Here is a 23,862-nt window from a genome sequence, read left to right on the forward strand (position 1 = left end):
GATCTCTGAGTTCAAGGCCAGCCTGGTCTACAGAGCGAGAACCAGGACCACCGGGGCTATGCATAGAAACACCTTGTCTCAAAAAAAAAAAAAAAGACATGAAGACGGTGCCACTGGTAAAGTGGAATCCCAATCAATCACAGTGGAGAGGCCTTTGAATGTTAATATTAACATGCCAACTTAAGGACAAGGGAAGGGAAATATTGAAAGGGGATGGATTTTTTTTTGTCAAGTGACCAAAGGGTCAATTGTGTTGGCTAGTTTTATGTCAACTTGACACAAACTGAGTTATTTGTGAAGCAGGAACTTCAACTGAGAAAATGCCCCCACCATACTAGTCTGTGGGCAGGCTTGTGGAGCATTTTCTTGTTTGATGATTAAAGAAAGAGAGCCCAGACTACTATAGGTGGGGCCATCCCTGGGCTGGTGGTCCTAGAGTCTATAAGAAAGCAGGCTGAGCAAACCTGTAAGTAGCACCCCTCCATGGCCTCTACATCATCTCCTGCCTCCAGGTTCCTAGCCTGTTTGAGTTCCTGCCCTGATTTCCCTTCGTGACGGACTCTGACTGGGATATGTAAGGTGAAATAAAATCTTTCCTCCCCAAGTTGCTTTTGATCACGATCTTTAATCACAGCAGTAGTGACCCCAAGACAGCCTCCTTCTCTTAGCTTCTGATCACGATCTTTAATCACAGCAGTAGTGACCCCAAGACAGCCTCCTTCTCTTAGCTTCTCTCTTCCTCCTCCTTCCTTCTGGCTGTCCATCATGCACTGCACAGCAAGAAGGTTCTTGTCGCGTGCTGGTGATTTGATCTTAAACTTCCCAATCCCTAGAACTTTCAGGAAATAAACTCCAGTTCTCTACAATGTCACCAATATTTATTATAGGAGCACAGAGAAACAACGCGGAGAATGAAGAAACCTTGTGAATTGCCTCTGGGACTATAAAATGGCACAGATGCTATTTAAAAAAAAACAATATGGCAACTCCTCAAAAATTTAAACATTTCATTTTTAGTGCTCCAACAATTCTGACTCAAAATTAGCAGCAATCTAAGAACTCATAGTCAAATGGATAGCAAAATGTGGTATTACATATACAATAAAATATTACTTAGTGTTAAAAAGAAGGGAACTTTGAACCTTAAAGTCCTTTACACTTAATGATAATTTAGACACAAAAGGACAATACTGTATGACTTGACCTGTATGAGGTCTGTCAGCCTGCTGAAGACAGAAGGCATAACAGGGATTGCCAGGAGCTGGAAGAGGAAGAAATGGGGATTCGGTGTGGGATGAGGAAACGGCTCTGGAATGGACAGTGGGGGATGACGCATTATGAATGCATTTAAAACCACTGAACTGTACACTGAGGAATGGGCGAGGCAGCTTGAAAAGGGCCTAATTTAAATAAAGGCTTAAAAGAATTAACTATTGTGATTTTCTAAAGGTCCTACACTTGTATATACTTGTGAATATACAAAAAAATCTGAATTAAGCACTTCAAGAGGTGAACTGAATAAAAGACTACACTTAGTAAAAGAGTTATTTAAAGGAGATGGGAAGATACCTCATAATTTTTTGATTCACAGAGAGTACAAATATATAAGAAAGCATTTCTATTATTCTAATAACTAGAGTATGCTTTATACAGACAAAAAACTGAATGATTAAGAATAGAAATGCTAAGTACTTAATGCAAATTTTCTTCTAGAAAAATCCCAGCAATACATTCACATTTAAATTAAAGCAATCCATTTTATTGTGGCAATATACATACTGGCAAGCATTAAATTCATGTATCCTTGAAAAAAGCATTTTCTTTGGCAACATTGTAACAGTTCAAGGGTAAATTTTCAGACATTTATTTCCCCTCCAAATGATTCCAATATAAAATTGTTTGCTTAAAATTCTGAAGTGAAATAATGTTTACTTTAAAAAATTACTACTAGCCCAAAGCTTCCCAACTCTAGGACAAGTTCCTTTCTTCATAGTTATTTAATGATTGATCAGAAGGTCTGTATGCATGACTAGTTTAATGGTAGAATTCATTTTCAGAAACATTAATATAGTTCATCAGGTAAAGATACTTCTGGCCAAGTTTGACAACCTGTTCACAGAACCTTCATGAAAGAACCAACTCTAGGAGCTTGAGAGATGACTCAGAGGTTAAGAACACTGGCTGCTCTTCCAGAGGACCTGGGTTCAATTCCCAGCACCGATGTGACAGCTCACAACTGTCTGTAACTCCAGTTTCAGGGGATCTGACACATTCATATCAAAGTACATAAAATAAAATGAAATAAATTATTTGAAAAAAAAGTAACTCCAGCAAGTTGTCCTTTAACCTCTATGTGCCCCACTCCCCAAATAAATAAATAAATGCAAAACGCATTAGTATAGTATAGAGTTAAGTATTCTAATTACTAGCCTAAACATGCTGCCGTTATCTCATGCCCTTCTATCTGTTAGCAATTTCCATGAAGCTAAGAATACTAACCATGGGTAAAAAATCTATAGAACAGCCTAACAAGGGGGCTGGAGAGAGGTTCAGTGGTTGAGGAAACGTACGGCTTTTACAGCAGACCTGAGTTCAATTCCTGTACCCACATCAGATGGCTCACAACCACCTATAACTTCAGCTTCTCTGGCACTTTCACTCACGCCACACACAAATACATGCACACACACGCGCACTCATGCACACACGCGCACTCATGCACACACGCGCACACACACGCACACACACTCACACATTAGTTAATTAATTAAAAATAAGGAAGTAGAGGCTAAAGAGACAACCAAGGGTTAAGTGCTGTTCTACCAAAGGACCTGAGTTCAGTTCTCAGCACCCATGTCAGGTAACTAACAACTTCCTGTAACTCCAGTTGGCTTCCAAAAGCACTCATACAAGTGTGGCATATGCTTGAGAAGACATACACATAAATAAAAATAAATCACTTAAAAATAAGTCAGTAAGTAAATAATGCAACAGCCTAAGAGCGGGTTTTTATCCACTCCATAACTAAGCAGTAGATGGAAAGAAGCGGATCTTTCTTACACGGAGGAGAGACACACACCGCACTGCAGTTATGTCCCCACTGTCTACTTATTGTGTACTTGCCATGTGAATATACTTTTGTCATATACCCAAGACCTTTATTTAAGATACAAACACATCTACATATAATGGTGCAGACATGCTATCCCAGCTGGAGACAGAAGAATTGCTTAGGTCCATATGTAAGAAGCTAGCCTAGGCAACATGGCAAGACCCAGTGTGTGGGGGAGGGCGTGCAAACATACGTAACGCAATAATAAAAGGGAATGGAGTGAAGAAGAGTGAACACCACACCTTCACAAACTCTTCCAAAATCTGAACTGAAGGGAACTCCTCCCCACTCTCTCTGAGTGTTAAAATAAACTTGATATAAGCATTTTTCTTTTTCATTCTTTCTCTTTTCTTAAATGTGAATACTCCATCTGGTCCACGTTGGTCAAGTGATGCTCTTATCCCATCCTCCAAGTATGAGTATACAAGCCACATAACCACAGCCTCAACATGATAAAAGACACACACACACAAACAAACAAACAAAAAACAGAAAAAGGAAAGCTACAGACCAGTACGTTTTCAAGTCACAAAATCCTTCAAAACCACTAACAAGGGCCTGGAACAGTGGCTCAGTAATTAAGAGCAGTTGCTCTTGCAAAAGAACTAGGTTCAGTTTCTAGAACCAACGCAGTGGCTCACAACCATTTAAAACTCCAATTCCAGGGGATCTATCTCCCTCTCTGGCCTCTACAGACATCAGACACACACATGGCACACAGACATACAAGCAGGTAAAATATCCATTCACATTAATTAATTATTTTATGTGTGCTGGTGTTTTACTTGCATGCATGTCTGTGTCAGAGTGCCAGATCCCCTGGAACTGGAATTACAGACAGTTGTGAGCTGCCATGTGGGTGCTGGGAATTGAACCCAGAACTCTGGAAGAGGAGCCAGGGTTTCTAACTGCTGAGCCAATCTCTCCAGCTCCTTAAAATTATTAAAATAATAATAATAAAGAAGAAAAACAGGAAAAAACACATGATCATCTCAATTATGTTAAAAACTACCTGACAATATTCAACATCTTTTTATGATTTAAAAAAGAAAACTAGGTGTATCTTAGTGTTCTCGAGTACAATAGGGGCCTTATGAAAACCCTAAAACTGAAATCAGACTTTCCACATTTTCCAGAATTAGTATGGACAGAACTATCTACTGAGCGTCAACCTGGCGCACACGTTTATAAGTTTCTTTCTAAGGTTACTCTGATCCAAGTAACAGAAGCAAAAAGCAAACAGATTGGGGAATACTGAAGAAACAGCCTGAAATCAGAATATCTTTTTTACTTTCTGTTTTATTTTCTCACTATATTGTGCAGGCTGCCCATCAAGTAGCCCCCAGCTCAGTGAACTGAGTAGCTGAGTCTCACAGGCAAGTGACAGCACAATGCTTTTATAACACCCCAAACCTATTACTAATATTCTGAGCTTCTCTCCTCTTGCTGATAGTCTTTTTGTTTTATAATTCTCTAGCTTTCTTTTCTGTATACTTATTTAGTGATGTTCTGGAAAAGATTTAGGAGTAAAAATTGTAAGCCAGGCAGTGGGGGTGCATGTCTTTAATCTCAGCACTCAGGAGGCAGAGGCAGGAGGATCTTTGTGAGTTCAAGAACAGCCTGGTTTATGGACTGAGTTCAAACACAGTCAAAGGTACACAAAGAAAATGTAACAAGTCATATGAAAGAATATAACTCCATATGTCATCACCAATTTACAAAAATGGATAATCAACATGCTTCTTTTTGGCTAGGGAGCAGATCATTAGTTAAATGTTAAATGTTTGCCTCATGTATACCAGACTCTGGATTTGGTCCCCAGTGTCACAGAGAAGGGGGAAACACACAGATCACACACACACACACACACACACACTCACACACACCAGTCAAACAGTTCTTTTCAGGCAAAGAGGATGCCTTGGTGGGAAAAAAACAACAACAACAAAAAAAAAAAACACTTGTTTCAAAAAGCTTGAATACCTAAATTCAAATCTCACCACCTACATTAGAAGTCCAGGGATGACTATGCTCACAACTGTAACCCCAGCACTGTGAAGGGCCGAGAGAGGAGGACCACTGGGCTTGTTGGATCCAAGTTCAGTGCAAGACCCCAAGAGAAGACCTATATTTAAGACCCCTTCACAAGGCAATCTGTTATTGCTTCTCTCTCTCTCTCTCTCTCTCTCTCTCTCTCTCTCTCTCTCTCTCTCTCTCTGTGTGTGTGTGTGTGTGTGTGTATGTGTGTGTGTGTGTGCACACCCACGCGCACACACATGGAGCTCAGAGGGCAATCTCAGCTGTCATTCCTTAAGCACAATCCCTTTTTTCTAGAACAGTCTCTAACTGTCCTGGGATTCAAGAAGCAGGCTAGGCTGGCTGGCCAGTGAGCTCCAGGGACCTGCCTCTCCTTGCCTACCCCACAGGGCTAGGATGGCAAGCCTGTGCCAAGATGCACAGCTTTTTTTTTAATGTGGTTCCTGGGAACCACACTCTGGTCCCTTCAAGCACTTTACTGACAGCTATCTCCCCAGCCCACAAAGTCTAATTTTAACTTGATTCATTAGTCATGTCAATAAACAATGCCATAATTCATACGTTTGCTCTAGAAATAACCAACTTCTAGCTACAGAAAATGTTTAAAGTATAACTTTACCATATATAAAAACATGATTGGTTGATAATGAAAGTACACCTATTTAATCACTATTACATCTAATTTAATGCCAGAAATATTAAATAAGTTATATAAAATTAAGTAGTAAAACTGTAATGCTTGAGTTTCCAATAAACTCTATGCAGTTTTGCTGAGCTTGAAGGACAATATTAAGAATTATGTATTTATTTTTTGGACAAATGGTATGTTCAACAATGTTTTAGTAAATGTTACTTTATATACAATATCCATTTCCAAAATAAAAACAGAGAGCTGAACCACATGTGAACATATGATGGTCAGATGCTAATACCAGAACCACCAATTAACAAACACAACCACTGCAGCGTAGTATAGTTCATTTCTGACTGTTTTATGCATCTTAGAATACTGTTTACTGCCAGAGGCTTATCTATTTTGGTAAAATAAGAATCTTAGTATTTTGGGGTTGGAGAGATGGCTCAGTGCTTAAGAGCATTGCCTGCTCTTCCAAAGGTCCTGAGTTCAATTCCCAGCAACCACATGGTGGCTCACAACCACCTGAAAAGAGGTCTGGTGCCCTCTTCTGGTCTCCAGACGTGCACACAGACAGAATATTGTATACATAATAAATAAATAAATGCTTTTTTTTAAAAAAAGAATCTTAGTATTTTTAAATGTTAACAGACAGGAACACTGTTCAGTTCCTGCTGTTCTCCATTCCCCATGTATTCTTCTGAGTATTTATCATCTACTAACTCTCACATGTGCATTTTAGAATGATTCTCCTTTGTATTAACTTAAACATTTTTATTCTCTTCTCAAAGTATTTTTTTAAGGATGCTAGCCAAGGGAGGTGGCTCAGTGGTAAAATACGTGTCTAATACAGCAAGGCTTTGGATTTGTTCGCCAGCACCACTAAGAAAGAAAACAGGAAGGGGGAGAGAAAAGGAATGAAACCACAGCAGAAAAATTGAAAAGCACATAATACAACCTCAGAAAAGAACCAAAAAGCATGAGGAATAGTTCTGTGTTTTGCTCCTTAATGTCCCTTTAATGAGATGTAGCTAAAAGAGAGAATTCCAGCAACATTCAGACAAGCTTGAACTTTTAGCTAGCCACAGTAAAGGAGGCTGGAGTTTATCTAAGAGCAACAAGACAACTGAAGAGTTTATAAACGAGTACCTGTGGATCTCATATGTGGACATTAAAATACAAAGACTCACTGAGGGCTGGAGAGATGATGGCTCAGCAGCTAAGAGCACAGGACCCAAGTTCAGTTCCCAACTCCCACAACAAGTAGTGCTCAACTGCCTGCGACTGCAGCTCCAAGGGACTGACACCCTCTTCTGGTCACCATGGACACCTGCACACGTGTAGCCTTCGTGCACGCATACACAATCATCATCAGTTTTAATGTGCATATACATATTGTTTGGAGCTTTTTGTTTGTTTGCTTGCTTGCTTGCTTTTTGAGACAGAGTCTTACTATGTAGCTCTGGCTGGCCAGAATTCACTATGTAGACCAAGCTGGACTTGAACTCACAGAGATCTGCCTGCCTTTGCCTCCCAAGTACACGGATTAAAGATGCGTGCCAACAGGCCTAGCATGTGTATTTAAAATTTTGTTTCATTATCTTTATTTATGTGTGTGTATGTGTGACTGTGGGAGCCAGGGGAGTTGGAGCTCCCTGGAGCTGGAGTTACAAACAGTTGTGAATTGCCCAACATTGGTGCTGGGAACTGAACTCCTGTCCACTGCAAGAGCAGTATACACATTTAATGACTAAGCCATCTCTCCAGTCCAATATACATATAATATAAAAAAAAATTATTGAGCTGGGGCTGGAAAAATGGCTCAACAGTAAGAGCACTGCTCTTCCAAAGGACCCAGGTTCAATTCCCGGCACCAACATGGCAGCTCACAATAGTCTGTAACTCTAGTTCCAGGGGATCCAACACCCTCACACAGACATACATGCAGGCAAAACACAAATGCACATAAAATTAAATTAAAAAACAACATTTTGCTTGGTGCCAGCACTCGGAAGGCAGAGGCAGGTGGATCTCTGTGAGTCCCATGCCAGCCTGGTCTACAGAGCGAGTTCCATCCAGGACAGCCAAGGTTATACTGTCTCAGAAAAGGAACCTTGTCTCAGAAAACAAACAAGCAAAAAACAAAGAACAACAACAACAACAAAAAAAACTATTTCTAGAGCACCTAACTGCTCAAGATAACTGCTGCTGCTCTGAAGTAACTCAACTGGAAGGGGCAAGGCTGAGGACATGAAGGGAGAGGTGATGAATGCACCCCTACTGTGCCCTGTATCCCCGGGATACACGGGAACTGTGAGCCTGTCTCCCACCCCTGCTCCCATTAGACAGCAAGGTCAGTTAAAGCCGAAGCCTCACCAGCTCATCTAAGCTGTCTCCCCGGCCCGGCACAAAGGGACAGGATGGCTACTTAAGAGCTCCATGAAGTTTATGGTATGAATGGTTAAGTGTTGAATAACTAAGAGACCCCAGGTTTCTTCATCTTAAATCAAAATCTAAGAAAGAACTCTGCTTGCAAATAACTTCCAAAAAGAAATATTCATTGTGAGAAAGCTAGCCTTAAAGAGGCTCCTGGCCTTGCTGCCACCTGCAACAATTCTCAAGGCAAGTCATGTGAGCAACCCAGGAGCTAGTTTCAGCTATCTAGCAGCTCTGCTCCTGGGACAGAGTTCCGGTTCTGTGGGTGTGAGGGACATCTAGGAATCTCTCTCCAGAAGCTTCTTTGGGGGATTCTGATGAGTGGCCTAGTTTGGGGAAGCATTCCATTAATATAACATTGCATTTACGAAGAAAGCTAGACTGCAAGCAGAAGGACCCCACAGTCAGTGAGCTAACACAGACTAAGGCGACTCGAGGAGGTTATTTCCCCTAAAGACTGCAGACATTTTGCCTTCTCCCCCATGGTAGAAGTCAGAGTTGGGGCCGTGTGCGTGCTAGGCGAATGCTCTACCACTAACCTTCATGCTCATCCTAAAATTCTTCTCCTAAATGGAAATAATGCTGTATTCAAAGAATTTTCCCTTTCATTTCCTTTCATTTTCCCCACCTGCTGGCTCCTAACACAACAGAGTATCTTCAGCAAGCCTCCACTTACTCCACACTCCCCTTCTGCCTTCCCTCATTCTCAAGGCCAGGCTAACTATCTGTCCTCTGAATTCATTAACTCAAGTGAGTACTTATTAGGCACTGAACACTAAAGATAGTGGAGAATAAAGTAGAAAGACTTATGTTGCCATTCTACCGGGGGGGGGGGCACTAAACAAATTACATAAAGAATTGAATGTGATCAAATCCTTACACTGCAACCAAGTGTTTTACCTCCACTATACATTAAGTCCTTAAATGCATTAAAAGTTCATCTTTAGTGTATTTAGTAGTATCTGTCATAAGAGGAAGAATTAATAAATCATCTAAGAAAGATGCTTATTTAATGAAGGAAGTCCTGGAGAAGACTAGGTGGATGAGATCCTAAATACGAATGGGGAAGTTAGCTGTGAACAGAAGGAACTGATCTTCTACCAAGATGGCTATGGGAGGACAGGGGTAGAGGTATGGCTCTGGGCTACAGCGCTGGCCTAGCACAGTCAAGATTCCGGGCTCCATCCCCATGACTACAAAAACAAAAATAAAGGGACTTCCTACTTTAAGGGAAGCAGGAAAGAAAACCAGTCATAAGGTAGGTCTCAAGGCAACAAAGGCTCATCCAAGCCTAACAGCTACCACAAAGCAACACCAGCCCTGGAGTCTTCAACACTGAAGCTGGAGCAGAAGGCTCAAAGGCAGACTTTTCTCCCATTCCCAAAACAAAAGAGGGCTAGCGTGGACACCTTCCAGGGCCATTGACACCTCCTGCCCTTCCCCTTCTTTTTCTCTTCCCCTTCCTTTTTCTTTCTTCTTCATTCTTTTTGGACATCCAGGATCTAAACACTACTCCAATTTGGAAGGAACCCCCATTGTGTAAAACTCTGTCAGCAAGTGGTGACTGCCTCTTACCAGATAAAACAGATAAGGCAGGCATGCCTTCTCCCAGTGTCCTAGTGGAAACAGAGTAGGCATGTGATCTAGGCTGGGAGCTTAGATGTTTTGTGCAGGGTTCTGAGTCTTAATAAGATAATTCTAGCCAGGTGTGGTGGCCCAGATCTTTAATCCCAGCACTTGGAGGGCAGAGGCAGAAGGATCTCTGAGTTCAGTACCAATCTTGTTTGTCTACATAATGAGTTCCAGGCCAGCCAGGGCTACATATTGAGACCTTGTCTCAAAGAGACAGAGAGAGAAAGAGAGAGAGAATTTTAAAATGTAGAGACGAGATTATTTGTGGGGATGATTTCTGGCAGTGGTCCAGGGAAGAGGTTCTGTCCTGGCAGCATACCATCAGCTGGGCCTCCTCTGTTCTCATCCAAGCTGGTTCTGTGAGCTCTTTGCTACCTTTCCATAAACTCCTTTCCTTCCACATTAACCAGAATCACTCTTGTCTGACTGATCAACTGTGGGCTCAAGGAAGCTAGAACTCTTGATAGAGCCAACACAGACTGAAGTGTGTAGGGGAGCAGAGCACCACTGGGAATCTGGAGACTGGGTTGGTCAATACAATGAGGAAGTCAAGATTTCCAAGTGGCTCACAGAGTTTAACATGAAGGTCAAATGCTGAAAAGGGTTATTTTAGTTAGGACTCCTACTGCTGTGAAGAGACACCGTGACCACGGCACCTCTTACCAAGGAAACATTTTACTGATTGGCTTACAGTTGAGAGATTTAGTACATTATCATCTATTATCAATATGGCAGGACATGGCAGCATGCAGGCAGACATGGTGCTAGAGAAGGAACTGAGAGTTTTACATCTTGATCCATAGGCAACAGGAAGTAAACTGTGTCACTGGGCATAGACTGAACATAGGAGACCTCAAAGCCTACCTGTACAATGATACACTTCCTCCAATAAGGCCATATCTCCTCCAAAAAAAGCCACACCTCCTAACAGTGCCACTCCCTGGGGGAGACATTTTCTTTCAGCCACCATAAGGATGAACAAAAACTCAGCTCGTTTCTTTGCTCTTGCACCACCTCCCAGGAAACCAAACACAAAAACCATAAAAAGTGTCTACAAAATGCTGAAATGGAAGTCAGGCATGTTTGTGCACACCTTTAATCTCAGCAATCAGGAGGCAGATGCAGGAGGATATCTGTGAGTTTGAGCCCATCCTGGTCAACTTAGAGAGTTCTAGGACGGCCTGATCCACCTAGAGAGACCCTATCTCAAAAAGAAAACAGAAATGCTGAAAGGGAGCAGAGGGGAAGTGAAAGTCACAAGTTAAAGAGTCTATGACATGAGCTTGCTGGGCAAAGCTTACATGGCCACTGAAATGACTACTGAAGTCAATCAAAGGGATGAAGGGATTTAGAGTGAGCAGAAAAATTAACAAAGAAATAGCAAAGTCTTTGTGCAGAGGAATACGCTAGAGAGAGACAGTGAAAAGGGGACAAGGAGTGACAGAAGGCACTGAGGTGGTGTAAATATCAACGTTTTCTATCATATGTAGACTCTAGATTTAAACACACATTTACATATATACATACACGTGTAATAGGAAAACAGAAAGGGGACTATTGGAGTAAGGTAAATGGCAAAAAATAGAAGAGCAAATATGAGCAAAATTCAAAGGTATACATAGAAAGAGGTAAACACAAGGAAACCCATGATTTGTAACTATCTGAAATTCTAAAATTAAAATTTTTAAATGAAAGTACAAAAGAAAGAATTTCTATAACAATGACGAGCAATAATTTTGAATTGAATTATACTATGAATTGTACTACATAAATGTAATCCCAGAACTGGGAGGCTGAGGCACGATTACAAGTTCCACATTAGCCTATATTACAGAGTAAAAGCCTGGCTCAAAAACAATATTTAAAATGTTTTTATTGAAAGTAAAATGACTAACTTGTGTTCTTAAATTAAAGGAGACAGAGGAGGATGAACACCTTTCTTCAAGATGCCCAACAGTGGTCCCCAGAAGAGAATACTAGAGTCAAAATACAGAAATGAGGGGCTGAAGAGGTAGGGTCAGCAGTTAAGAGCACTCACTAGCTGCTCTTCCAGAAGACCAGGGTTCAATTCCCAGCAACCCACATGGCAGCTCACAACTATCTGTAACAGTTCCAGGGGATCCAACACCCTCACACAGACATACATGCAGATGAATCACCAATGAGCATAAAATAAAAAAAAAAATAAAGAAGAAATGAGATGGACTTTTTATAAAACAAGTATTTGTAAAGAAGTTTATTGGTGTTAGAAAACACTCTGAGGGGCCAAAAATTTCATGGCAGTGTTCAGGGTGGGTAGGAAAACAGTGATGAATGCCAGCCATGCAGAGAATGGCAGAGAAGGAAAGACAGTTGACCAGGGACAGCCAAGAATAAAATGGAAGTTATGCATCTTGCTCTTTCCCTTTGAATCCTAGATCTTTAAACATCCCCAACATTTGCCCAGCTCACTTTTATGAACTACTGCTGCCTCTTGGTGTCTCTTCCCTTCCCCCTCTTGAGTTGATGTGATGTCTCCATGGGTGTTAATCTTTGCCAACAAACACTGGGTGGGAAGGAATAAATAACTGGTGTTTTAACATTGGAGGGCTGCAGACTTAAGAGCAGCTGTTCTAAAGGAGCTGGGAAGTAACCACTGCAGAAATCTCACACCTGACTTGATTTGGATATGACAGTCTTGACTTTTGAGCAGATGCTCAAGGGACTACAGGCCATGAAACAGGAAGCTGTGTTTATGCAGCGCTGACACCTCATTGGGTCACCAGATAACAATGAAAGGCTGCCATCTCTGCTTTCATCTGTGTCTATCTCCTTCAAAGGAAAAGAGAAGAAAGAAAGATAAGGGGGGAGGCCTAAGGCCTCCTGCCAATAGCCATACAGTGAACTCCAGAGTTATTCCAGAAACACTTAGCAAACCGTGTCCAGAAGCTGTGTGAGGAGAATGTTTGTACTGGAGCCTGTTCATGTGGGGTAACCAGGTGCACATTACCAGGTAACTAGTACAGGGACTGTCTAATTTATTTGCTTCTGATATTCGCTACTTAAATTCTTATTAAGTTTGATTAGTTTTCCTCCCCATTACCATTTTCATCTAAATTTTTCATGTTTTTAATTTTATAAATAATTAGAAGTTTGAAAAATTATTTGTAGGTAGTCTTAAAAAGGCTGTCCTCACTGAAAAACACACTGTGTTCTACTATTGCTGTTGTCCCCACCTTAAGAGCCACAGTCCAGACAAGCCCGAGATAAACAGGGCTGGCTCCCCTCTCGTCGTGTGTGCTGCTCTACTGTAAACAGCTTTCATCAATTTGAAAGGAGAATCTCCATTTCTGAAAAAAATTTATCAAGTCTAAAAACAGTACGGAGCCACAGACATGTCTATAAAAAGATGTCTGTCAACTGTATCTTGTGCTTTAGAAGAAAGCTTGTTGCAGTTTTCAGCTCACTGGCAACTATTTCCATGGGAAATTTTTTAGTATGGTGTAAAAACACAGTCACGACATGTTAAAGGTTTACAAGTGATCTCTTCAGAAAGTCAGCTAACAGGTTCTCTTTACATTCTGTTCTATGAAATACAGCAACACCTTCCTTTAAAGGCTAAAACTATGTGATGCTAATTTGAAAGGTACTGAATGTCAAGAAAAGGCATACAGCCGGACAGTGGTGGCATAAACCTTTCATCCCAGCACTTGGGAGGGAGAGGCAGGTGGATCTCTGTGAGTTCAAAGACAGCCTGGTCTATATAGTGAGTTCCATGACATACAGGACTACATAGAGAAACCCTGTCTTAAAAAACCGAAATAAATAAATCAAGAAAGAAAGAAAGGAAGGAAGGAAGGAAGGAAGGAAGGAAGGAAGGAAGGAAGGAAGAAAGAAGAAAAGCATGGTTTCATTATGGATATTTGTTTACAGACTGAATAAATGTCAAGCTCTTGATGGGTTTCCAAAATTTCTGTATCAATAATATAAAAATTTGAAAGAGCAAACAACTCAGGCACAGTGGCATGTAGCGAGCGGGACAGGATCGCCATTACAAGATGGCTCCGACATCCTGTCTTGTTGGTTATAAACAACTCCATATTTGGCTATGCCTTTGAGAGCAGCGTGTCCCCTGCTTCCCGCATGCGCGTTGGATAAGGGTCCTTGGGCCTATCCCGACGCAGTCTGGTGTCAGCTGATGGTGGCAGCTGCCTTAGCGCTCTCGGGCTCTCTCTCTCTCTCTCTCTCTCTCTCTCTCTCTCTCTCTCTCTCTCTCTCTCTCTCTCTCTCTCTCGTTTCCTGCCCTCTCTCTCGCTTCCCCCCCCTCGCTTTCTACCCCTCGCTTCCCCCTCTCGCTTCATGCTCCTTCAACCAAGGGTACTCCAATTAAAGCGTGATCTGAGAAGAATCCTCCTGTGGTGGTTGTTCTTCCTCGCGGGTCGAGGAGTTCGCCGCAGTGGCACACACACGCCTGTCAGCACTTGGGAGACTGAAACGGGACACTCATGAGTCTGAGAGCAACCCAGCCCTTAAATTCCAGTCCAGCCCAACCTATTTAGGGAGAACTTGTGTCCCAAACAATAAAGATAGAACTAAATGAACAGGAAATAGTAAAAATGCTGCCAAACAAGCCCTTTTCTAATTAACTAATACTTAACACGCACACATATATTGTTCATTGAAACAAAGTCTTGCTATGTAGATCTGGCCCACCTAGAATTCTCTGTGTAGTCCAGGCTTACATCAATCTTAGGGTCCTCCTGCCTTAGTTTTCCAAGTACTGGGAACACAAATTTGAACTGCCATGCCTTGAGAGACTAGTACTCTGCCACTGAACTACTCCCCCAGTACTAACTATATATTTAACAACCAAGTCCTTTAAATAGGCCACTTCTTCACCTGTACAATAAAATAGCATCTCATACGGCTGTATAAGGATTAAATAAATTAAGTACATGAACTAATTAACATAAAATTTGCTCATAGTAAACAAGTCCTTGGCGAATATAACCAAAGTAATGATCAGAAAGACTAATTAATACACAAACAAAAACCTGCTAAAAAGAAAAATTCAGCTCCATTCCATGATCTCCAATGAGAGATGAAGTACTGGGGAAGAGGGCCAATCACAAATAAGCAATAATATAATCAACCACCATAAAATGGAATCAATGGAGTCACCATAAAAATGCTAATAGAAGGGTCTGGAGAACTTCTAGACAGAAGATGATGCACCACAATCCTACAGGGACTGTGGATCCTGAGTAAGAGCTTTGGAGGCCTCCTCTTCCTTTGTGTCCTTTGACACCTTTTATAACAGTCTAGTAAACTCTATCCATGCTCCCATCAGTTCTGAGACTGGTTACAGCAAATATCAGACTAAGAAGGGGGTGGCAGGAATGGCCAGCTTGTAGCCAAGTCAGTGAGAGGTACAGGCCGCCACTATCTACACCTGGCATGTTTTCATGGAACAGCTTTGTGGGGACTTAACTGATACAGTCAGCACTCTTTCCAGTAGTGTCAGAATTGAGTGTGTCATAAACAACCACTAGTGTCCACAAAGAACTAGAAGGCTGTTTGGTAAAGAAAACCCACACACTTTGCCTCAAAAGTGCTGGGAATAGAAATTGGCGGGGGGGGGGGAGACCGAAATGCTAACAAGATTAAAGTATGTGTGATAACAGGTTAAAATCCAACCAGAAGCCGGGCGGTGGTGGCGCACGCCTTTAATCCCAGCACTCGGGAGGCAGAGGCAGGCGGATCTCTGTGAGTTCGAGATCAGCCTGGTCTACAAGAGCTAGTTCCAGGACAGGCTCCAAAAACCACAGAGAAACCCTGTCTCGAAAAACAAAAAAACAAAAAAACAAAAAAACAAAAAAACAAAAAAAAAATCCAACCAGAGGGGGGAAATGTTAAGCTTAACTTCAAAGAAAGAAATTAATGACAGTCTACACAAAGAGCAGTCATAACCAAACAGAGTCAAACACCAAAGGGTAGAGAAAATTTTGAAATAAGAATATGGCTGAGATTTTTCTGATACTGAGGTATCTGTGTACATATTCACACACTTAACTGGGTGCTCAAAACCTTAACCCGCAGAAATGAAGACAAGATAATAAGTCCCAAGAGAAGCATTTGCCATGAGAACTGTTTAAGTACACAACAGAGAAGTTAAAGGAATGCCCTCAAGGTTAGTTAACTGGAATGTGTGTTACTGTCCTGCCTGACTCAAGTAATGCCAGCATCCATTCCAGACACTGTTTAAAAACAGCCAAGGAACCGATTCTTGTCTGTGTGGAGGCGGAAGTTCTCAGTGATTCATATTTTATGAATAATTTTATCCAAAGAGAACATATCACCAAACACCCAGCCAAAACTATCATAAGTCAATCATCATCTAGCTTTATACATTGTGCTTTTATAGGAGATGTTTACTGAGGGTTGGCTATGGTTCAGTTAAAGAGAACTAGCCTAGCATGCTTGAGGCCCTGAGTTCAATCCTGAGCGCTCGCACACATACACAAAGGATTAATCATCCACTTATTGTAGAGCCAACCTAATTGAAAAGGAAAACACACCGGCTACAATAAATCATAACAGACCAATGCTAAAATTCAGCAGGGAACAAATATTCTGTAGAAATACCAGCAGCCTCCACCTCAGCCCTGAGGACAGGCCCTAGAAACTCAGTCTGACTCATACTAGAGAGGTGTTAACCCCAGCTCTCCTCCAAGTAGTCAAATCCAATCCCAAGAAATCTAGACTTACTAGACTAAAATCTTCCGTTGATTCTGTTACCACCTGTCCTAGTGTGGTTTCTGTTGCTGTGATAAAGATCATGACCAAAAAGAACTTGGAGAGGAAAGGGTTTATTTGGATTACATATCTGGGGTCACAGTTCATTGAGAGAAGCCAAGGCAGGGAAGGACTGCAGAGGCAGGAACTGAATGAAGCAGAAGCCACAGAGGACACTGCTTACTGGCTTGCTCCTCGGGGTTTGCTCAGCGCACTGCCCACAGTGAGCTGGGTCCTCCCACATCAATGAAGAAAATGAACCACAGGCCAGTCTGGTGGGGCCATTTTCTCAATTAAGTTCCCTCTTCCTAAATGATGCTAGCCTGTGTCAAGGTAACATAAAAACTTGACAGCTATAGCATACTTAAAGGTATACAGAAAAGACCTTGATCTTCTCTAAAAATTTATATAATAAAAAAATTCAAGGGTCAAGATAATTTGCATGCAGCACATAGATGGATTATTTACTAATAGCATTTAAACCCTGGACACCCAAAACTCACCCCATACTTTGTGTATCTCATCAAATCCACATTTAAATTTTACTGTGTGAAATAATCAAATTTTCTCAGAGATAATGGGAAAGCTATGAGAAGGAATGACCGGTGGACACTACGCTACTATTACAAAAGCACGCGCTCTTGTGTGCCACCACACGGCACAGTGACCACGGCATGGACTGAATATCCCAAACAGCTGAGACGAAGGAGCTTAAAGTCACACAATAAATGGACCAGGAGACAGACACAACTGACCTCTAAGGCAAGAGCTGCCTGCACTGCCCCGTTCTAACCGCTCTAATGGCTTCCTCTTGATGGACACAGATGCTACCTCCCGTGGCCTGATTTCAAGGAGAGAGGCCTCTGCCCCTGCTGTACACCTTCTTTCACAGGCTCTCACCTGCACCTTCCCAGCCCAGCCACACTCCCCTGCTTAGTTCCTCTAAAAAGCCAGTTTCCTTTCTGCTTAAGGCTTTTATGAGTTTTGTTTTTGTTTTGCTTCAAGTTTTTGAATTTTAGCCAACTGCTTTCCAGAAGAGGAAAATGTCACACTGAAAGCCCCTGAAGTAAGGAAAAATGACATCCTTGTTCCTCTGCTGCGGCCTTGAAGGTTTTGTACAATTTATTGCATATGTAATTAAATAATTACATAATTCTGTAATGGCTCTCTCAACAGTAATCTCAAAGAGGACAAGGCCACATCTTCCTGTTCCTCATGAGCAGACTGTTAACACAGCAAGCACATTTACAGACATTTACCTCACAAGAAGTGCTTGCTACACGTTCCCTCACTGAATGGCACAGTTCCGCTACACTCATTCAGCATGTGAAGAAATCAGAATGCTGGGGCAGATCAGAAATTTTACTACAGAGTCTATGTTCTGAGCTACTAACAAGTACTATTTACTAAGTGTAGGGTGAAAAACATAATACGTGCCGATAAGACTAACAAATAAGCCGGGCAGTGGTAGCTCACGCCTTTAATCCCAACACTCAGGAAGCAGAGGTAGGCAGATCTGTCTCAAAAAAAACTGACTCCAAGGAGAGAACAGTGGAGGTATAAGGAAACTATAAATCTCTAATGATGGGAACCCTTTCTGAACCAATCAATATCAATATTGACAATATAACAAAGAAACCCAAAGGTACTACTCAGATCAAATGAAACCAAAGAGGTCAGTCAACTATATCCAATGTGGGATTCTTGGCTGAAACCTATACTAGAAGAAACGCAGTAACAGGCGTTATTGACAACTGACAGAATTAAAGGCATTAAAGGGTATGGAAGGGTAAAATAAATAATAAATATTAAAAAATTATTCTTCTTTGTTTAGTGACCTAAAACAGGAAGAACAGTTATTAAATGGCCTCTGAAATGTGCATAGATGCTTTACATATAATCAACTGTTTTGATCAACAACAGGACTTAGATTTGTTTTTCTTACCCTCAGATTTCATGTCAAGCACATACTAGTAATCCCTAGGCTCTAAAAAGCAAGGTGCTTTCCATAGTATTCTCGTGCCAGGCACTGGGGGTGCTGGGGACATAATGAGGAATGAGAAGATACCATCCACAAGGCGTGATGGTGCATACCTTTAATTCCCGCACTGGGGAGGCAGAGGCAGGCAGGCAGAGCTCTGTAAAGCAATCACGGCTAGCCTGGTCTACAGAGTGAGCTCTAGGACAGGCAGGACTACACAGGGAGATCCAGTTTCAAAAAGAAGAAGGAGGCAGAGTCACCATCCTCATCACAACATAAAATTCTCTTTATACTTGAGGAATCCGAGGCTCCTTAGGTTTAGCCCCTGGGTTGGGAAAGACAACACACAAATCCAGGTGTCCCTCCAAGCCTCCTCTAGGTTAACTGCACTGTCCAAAGCCTTTAGCATATAATCAACAGTTACTAATAAAAAAATATACACATACATATAAGTTCACTTTCAATTTCTCCATTTCCTCTACTTCAATCTAGATTTCTTCTTTTCAGGGTGTGTCTGTGTGCATGTGTGCATGGTGCTTGTGTGTGTGTGTGCATGGTGCTTGTGTGTGTATGTATGTGTATTGCATCTATGCAACTATGTGCGTGTGTGGAGACCAGACGAGGACACTGGTGTTCTGACTTATCCTGCCTTAACCTTTACAGACAGGTCAGGGTCTCTCACTGAACCTGGGACTAGGCAGGTAGCCAGCAAGCCCCAGGAATCCTCCTACCCCTGCCCCCCAGTTTTACATGCACCTGCAGCAATGGCTGGCTTTTCACATGGGCCCTGGGATGCAAACCCTGGTCCTCCTGCTTGTGCAGCAAGAACTCTTATTCATGCAGCTATCTCTCGAGCATCTCAACTCAGATCTATAAATGTTTTGGTTTCAGAGTGCTACCATAAAAATTAAAAAACACACACACAAAATATGTAAAACCTCCTCCCCTTTATAATTGAATTAGAGTAATTGCTGACTTATGTTTTCGGAGGGTGCAAAATATCAAGTAATAATTTAGTACAGACAAAAATAATAAATTTGAAAGGGAATTTATTAGAAAAATTGATACTCCTAAAGACCCCTGGTCTGCCGACAGAATTCTACACCTAAGCAGTTGCTTTCCTGAACGTGGTTCTAATTGTAAACAGAAGATTCTCTTAGTACTGTGTAAAATCTCCAGGAGACATGAATAATGGTATTAAAAGATCCAATAAATTGACAACTGCATCAATTGCCCATTTAAACAAACAAAACTAACCAGAAGGGGAAAATTCAAACAAAAATGCTGAGGAAACTTCAAAGAAATGATAAAATTTCAAAGGGAATTTTTTTCATCACATTTCAAACCTTTTTTTCAGTACAAAAAAAAAAGGGGGACTTAAAATTGACATGGAAGTTCTTCTGTATATGTGTTGCTTTTATTGGTTGATGAATAAATCTGTTTGGCCAATGGATTAGCAGAGTAAAGCCAGGTGGGAAACTGACAAGTCGCCATGGAGAGTGACTGTCCAGGCGGCGAGATGTCTCTGTCAATTCTAGAACTTTGGAAGTTGCTTACAATGCACTTCCTGTTTACTTAGGTAATATTATATCCTTCGGGAGTCTTTTTTTTTTTTTGGATTTTTTCGAGACAGGGTTTCTCTGTGGCTTTTTGGTTCCTATCCTGGAACTAACTCTTCTAGACCAGGCTGGCCTCGAACTCAGAGATCCGCCTGCCTCTGCCTCCCGAGTGCTGGGATTAAAGGCGTGCGCCACCACCGCCCGGCCGGGAGTCTTTAAAGAGTTGAAGACAGATAATTATAGTTTTCCTTAGTTATGATAAAAGATAAATTAGATATAAAACTTTAGATTCACAGAGATGGGATAAATGATATTTTCCTTAATTTGCCAAATGTAAATGGACTACATATTGTAACTATAATTCTTTCTTGATAATTGTTTTTTATATGTAATTTTACTATGATAAAGTTAAAACCTTCCTTTTTAATTAGACAGAAAAGGGGAAATTATGTGGGAAGTCCTCCTGTATATGTGTTGCTTTTATTGGTTGATGAATAAATCTGTTTAGGCCAATGGCTTAGCACAGTAAAGCCAGACAAGAAATATGAACAGAGATATAGAGAATAGGAGGAGTCAGAGAGTCTCCATAAAGCTGCCAAAGGAGACAGACACCAGAGAACCTTACCCAGTAAGCCATAGCCTCATGGTGATACACAGAATAATAGAAATGGGTTAATTTAAGATATAAGAGTTAGCCAGAAATATGTCTAAGCTATTGGCCTAGCAGTGTTGTAATTAATATAGTTTCTGTGTGATTATTCAGGTCTGAGTGGCTGGGAAACTAATGGACAGTCTCCACCTACACACAAATCAACTTGGTTTTAAAATTTTAGAAACATTTGCTTTTTAGCTAGAGAAAAAATGTAATCTAGGAAAAAGTAAATTACACTGTTCAAACACAAAATAAGCAATAGAGAAGCATAACAATATATATATATATATATATATATATATATATATATATATATGCCACATAGAAAAGGTTTCTAAGTGAGACTCCCACTTGATCCACTAGGCTGGACAGAGATACAGCACACCTCTGCAGATGCTGCTCGGCTTTTCCCAGGGACAACTGGATCTTGAGGGTACTAACCTAATCTACTTTAATTCATTGATAGATTAAAAAATTTGAACAGAGCCCGGCGGTGGTGGCGCATGCCTTTAATCCCAGTACTCGGGAGGCAGAGGCAGGTGGATCTCTCTGAGTTTGAGGCCAGCCTGGTCTACAAGAGCTAGTTCCAGGACAGGAACCAAAAGCTGTGGAGAAACCCTGTCTAGAAAAATCAAAAAAAAAAAAAATTGAACAGAACTGAAAAAAGGTGAGGGCTCATGAATAAAGGAGGATGCTGGGGGGTGTTCCTTGGGGGTCTTGTGTTGGCCCTGGCTACTTCCTATTGCTCCACTTTACTTCTTGTTTTCTACTTGTGTTTATCTCTCTTACTGTGTCACCTTTGGGGGAGGGCAATCCCTTCCTCATCTTCCTGTTCACTAACTTCTGACTTCACCTAAGGGCTACAGTTAACCTATAAGCCTCACTTGTCCAAAGACAGCAAACTTCCTGGAATGTTGTGACAAGTCACACGTTTTCACTTCAATAAACAAGGGTGTTTGCCCCAGGATGTGCTTGATCAGTCCGAGGCTGGAGATCCGTAGGCAGGAAGATTGTCAGGATGTGTGCTTGGCCCCCATTGGGCAAAGGTGGAAAGCAAGCACAGTGGCTGTGGGTCTGCCCTTACAGAGGCACGGGAATAAAGTCATTCGGTACCATTTCTCTGGGAACCCTGGATACGAACCTGGCTAGTGCTCACCTTGGTGGTCAGTTGGACAATCATGGATTAGGGCTTTCTTCCCACAATTCTTAGGTTTAATGCTCACCAGATTACTTTCCATCAAACAAGTATTAAATATACAAGAACTTGAATATATGAAATATGAAATCCAGCTCTCGACAGCCACTACTTAGACAGTTCTTCCTCTAAATTCATTTTAACAGAAAACTATGTTTTGTTAACTAAAGAATCAGGAACTCTCTCTCTCTCTCTCTCTCTCTCTCTCTCTCTCTCTCTCCCTCCCTCCCTCCCTCCCTCCCTCCCTCTCCCTCTCTCTCTCTCTCTGTAGGGATAAAAATTGTAAAAATCAGGCTGGGCATGGAGGTATACTTCTTTTTAATCACAACACTCAAATGCAGAGTCACGTGAATCTCTGTGAGTTCCTGGACCAATCAGTGCTACAAGGTGAGACCCTGTCTCTAAATAAACAAATGTATTAATTGCAAAAACCAGCAGCATACTCCAGTACTACCCTAGACATCTCCTTAATGGCTTTTTTCCCTTTTACTTTCTTTTTCTTTTTTCTTTTCTCTCTTTTTTTTTTCATTTTGGTGCAGGAAGGTAAATAAACAAGAATCTAATTAAAAACAAACTTTCTGGGTAAGGTTTTTTTATCTGAATTTTTTTTTTCTTTTTTCGAGGCAGGGTTTCTCTGTAGCTTTGGAGCCTGTCCTGGAACTCGACTAGACTGCCTCTGCCTCCTGAGTGCTGGGATTAAAAGCCTGTGCCACCAACCACTGCCCCAGCCACACAATATTATTTTGATAATATTCTCTCCCCTCCGCCCAAAGCCTCTCTGATCCTCCCCATCTCCCTACTCACCGACTTCATGGTCTTTCTTTCATTAAAAAAAAAAAAAAAAAAAAAAAGGTGGATACTTTCCTTAGAATGTACCTTTCGCATCTAAAGCACAAAATCTTAATACCTTTAAGTAGAGGTTTAAAAAAGTCTATATTACCATCCCGGCTTCTGAGATTTTCTCATGTATAAATCTCAATTCCTAGTTATCAATAAACAGATCTCTGGCACAGTCTCCTGTTTCCCTGCCGATTTTCCATCACCATGACGATGGACTAAACAGCTCATGTAAATATTAGTTAACTACTTTGTTCCAGACTGAAACGGGAGGGGCTAGGGGTCGACAGGGTGTGTAGTGAAAACTCAAAAACCGAACTAAGATGGAGCGTTACTTTCACTTCTATGTTTGCCCTTTTCTATTTTAGGGCTTATTTATTTATTTATTTAGCGGAGATTTCGACGATTAACGTGTAATTGCTGTTTGTTCACTAGATGCTAACCACGGGTCCGCTTTTAAGGCATTCTGCTGTGTTAGAAACAACTCAAAAAGGTCTTGGCAGTTCAAGGCAGATGATCCGTTTTTCCGGTCCCCTGAGGGCTCGCGGGTCACTGCAGTCTCGGTTCCCGGCACCCTCGGTGAACCCGGCCAATGTGGGCGGCCCCGATGGGTCCCTGCTGGGTTTTCTTTCTGTCCTGATTAAACTGGTGATTGGGGTATCTCCTCCTTTAAGCAAGACCCGAGCGGGCACCGCGCAGGGTGACCTCGAGGCCCTGCTCCGCCGCCTGGCGGAGGAGGCAAGATGGAGGCGGTCGGCGCCTGGGGCGGGGCGGGGGTGACCGAGCGAGCGCGGAGGATCCGCCGGGTTCCAGCGCCAGCTCGCGTCCCCCGGCAGGGCCGCCCTCTCTTCCTCCCTCCCTCCGGGTCCGCACAGCGCAGGCCGCGGCCGGCTCCCTCACAGGGCGTGGAGGGCCCGGGAACAAGGACGCCATTATGAACGTCCCCTGTGGGGGCGGCAGCCGCAGCCCGCGCGGACCTCGGCGGGGCAAGGGCGGGGCGGCCGGGGGCGGAG

The 23,862-nt window shown here is 42.0% G+C and overlaps 1 protein-coding gene across 1 annotated transcript in view; it reads right to left on the reverse strand.

The window, feature by feature from the left end:
- Efcab2 (EF-hand calcium binding domain 2) overlaps window positions 1–23,862 on the reverse strand; it is an 86,427-nt gene that overhangs the window by 62,193 nt on the left and 372 nt on the right. The gene's annotated exons all lie outside the window — the stretch shown is intronic.

The sequence above is a fragment of the Microtus ochrogaster genome, chromosome 6 (genome assembly GCF_000317375.1).
Source record: "Microtus ochrogaster isolate Prairie Vole_2 chromosome 6, MicOch1.0, whole genome shotgun sequence".
NCBI classification, from domain to species: Eukaryota; Metazoa; Chordata; class Mammalia; order Rodentia; family Cricetidae; genus Microtus; species Microtus ochrogaster.